The following is a 2251-nucleotide window of genomic DNA, read 5'->3' as shown; positions in this document are numbered from 1 at the left end:
AGAGAGTCCCCACACGCCAGGATCTACGGTTGTATCTTTCACTACGCGCAAAGCTTAGTGAGGAAAGCGAGCGAAACAGCGGTAGGCCTGGCCAAAGGGATCAGGAAAGCGGGTGAGATTCGCTCGAAGTTCTTGGCTTTCACAGCCCTTCCCTTGCTTCCGCCATCGTCAATCGAGACCGCTTTCCGATTCCTCGCCGCCCAAGCTCGCGATCTTCACGTCGGATTCCCCCCCTTCCTCGATTACATCTCTTCCTTGCTGATGAGTGATTGACCACTGGTGCATGGCGATCGTCGATCTGCGGATCAAAAAGATCAGCTACATGGATTCCATGGCCGGTCGAAACGATGAGTGTCTGACGAATCTGCTCGACTATCTCTCTCAAGAGTTGGAGTACAAGAAGAAACTTCAGCTGAACTCCCGGGAATGGAATCTCACTCACAGTCTGAACCTGCCTCAGCAACAAAATGGATCCGACTGCGGAGTCTTCGCCTTGAAGTACGCAGACTGCGCTGCTAGGGACGCGGAGATGAAGTTCAACCAGAGTGACATTCCATACCTCCGGCGAAGGATGATGTACGAAATCCTTGAGTCGGCGATGCTCTCAGCAGATCACGATGAAAAAAATACATAAAAATATATGAATAAATATATATGTATAATTATGAAGCAAGCGACGATTCCCTCTGTTTTGCCGAGGAAATTCGAAGCGACTCTCTCGGATGTTCAAGACCTCATGAGTTCCTCCTGACGATCACTTCCTCTATAAATGTACCTATGTATAAGTTTGCCCATCTATGTAGAAATTCGTACCTCCATCTGCATGTATTTGAAAATAAATGCCTGATATCGCAGATTATCCCCACAGAACTTGTTTTTTTTTTGCACGTCCGGCCGCTCCGCTAGTTTAGCGGGTCGATGGCTCTGCCCCATACCAGTTTGTCCTGGTCAAACGTAAAAAAGGCATCCATCGATGTAAACAAGGGGGCCTTGTTGCCTAGGCCCCGGCACGCTCCCAGATTCGGTAGCCATCGGGACCTTCGGTCGGCATGGTGAGAGCGGGTGACTTCCGTAGCTGGCTCATGAGGTGCTCGATTTGGCGGGCGTCGAGCGGAGGAGGACGGAGCGCTAATAGAGAAAAATCAAGTGTTGGAGATCGAACAAATCTGGAATTAGGAGAGAAGAAGGCCTTGATTGAAACACGAACCTTGCATGAGCGCGGAACCAACTGTCGAAATGAGGCCGAGAATCAGCCCAGTCGAAACGGCGAGTTTCATCTTGACCCCGAGGCGCAACTTCAGCTTGCGGGGATCGAGTTCGGCCACAACGAGGGTTTCCGACGTTTCAGGGACACTTTGTCGGATCGGCGATGGGGACTCTTCGGTGGCGGCAATGATGATTGGCCGATCGTCGCTTCTCGTGCTCTCGTGAACCGAGCGCATGGCGAGGGGAGTCTCTCCTGGCAGTCGTACAAAGATGGAGCGGCTTCCGTTACTCATCTCGAGAAATCCCAGTATTGGCAAGGGATGTTGAAAAACAACAGACCACAAAGGAATGGCCATGATAACAACTTATATATCATTCGAGTCGATCAAATCAGGGGCAAAGTTGTCTTGATTGGCACGATGCACGGAGGTGCATACCGGCAGCATAAGAAAGAACAGATTCGATGGAGAGTCAAGCTCCAATCGGAGGAGTCGTATCGAGACGGTTCGGTGCCATACCGGAGAAAAACTGTTCGAAAGCGCATTCAAGTAGCAGCGCTCTCGGTGAACGGGTGAATTTCGCGAGTGGATCTTCGATCTAGGTGGAGAATGATAAAAAATATGTAGTTCTTGACCCACTCGGCGATACCCGATGTAGGAAGAAGTGTTATATCCGTGTAACAGTTTTCAGTTTTCCGTGTCTAGAATGTAGCACGTCCTAGATAGTTTCTCTCTCCCGGCTACGCGGACTGTCATAGCTCCCTTGTAAGCTGTACTATAAAAGCATACGTCTATGTAATAAAGACTCTCTGGCTGGTTACTCAGGCTATCCTGGTTGCCGACTTCGCTTGACGTGTTCTCAACCGAAAGTCCCGTGTTTTTATTCAACATCGTGAATCCCTCCACACCGTATCTACCTCACAGCTGAATTTTGACTGAGCATTCGACTAGTGGACCATCAAATTTCCAACACGACGTCGGCTAAATTTTCTTGGGTTCGGCTTAGAGTTACGCTCAAAGCACTTTGTTCCAAAGGGATACAGCTT

At 49.6% G+C, this 2251-nt stretch overlaps 1 pseudogene; it reads left to right on the top strand.

The window, feature by feature from the left end:
* The first annotated feature begins 283 nt into the window (after positions 1-283).
* On the top strand, positions 284-634 carry LOC100908687 (sentrin-specific protease 1 pseudogene; annotated as a pseudogene).
* Positions 635-2251: the final 1617 nt, after the last annotated feature.

The sequence above is a fragment of the Galendromus occidentalis genome, unplaced genomic scaffold (assembly GCF_000255335.2).
Source record: "Galendromus occidentalis unplaced genomic scaffold, Mocc_1.1 scf7180000077255, whole genome shotgun sequence".
NCBI lineage: Eukaryota > Metazoa > Arthropoda > Arachnida > Mesostigmata > Phytoseiidae > Galendromus > Galendromus occidentalis.
This window is presented reverse-complemented; position numbering and strand designations above follow the sequence as displayed.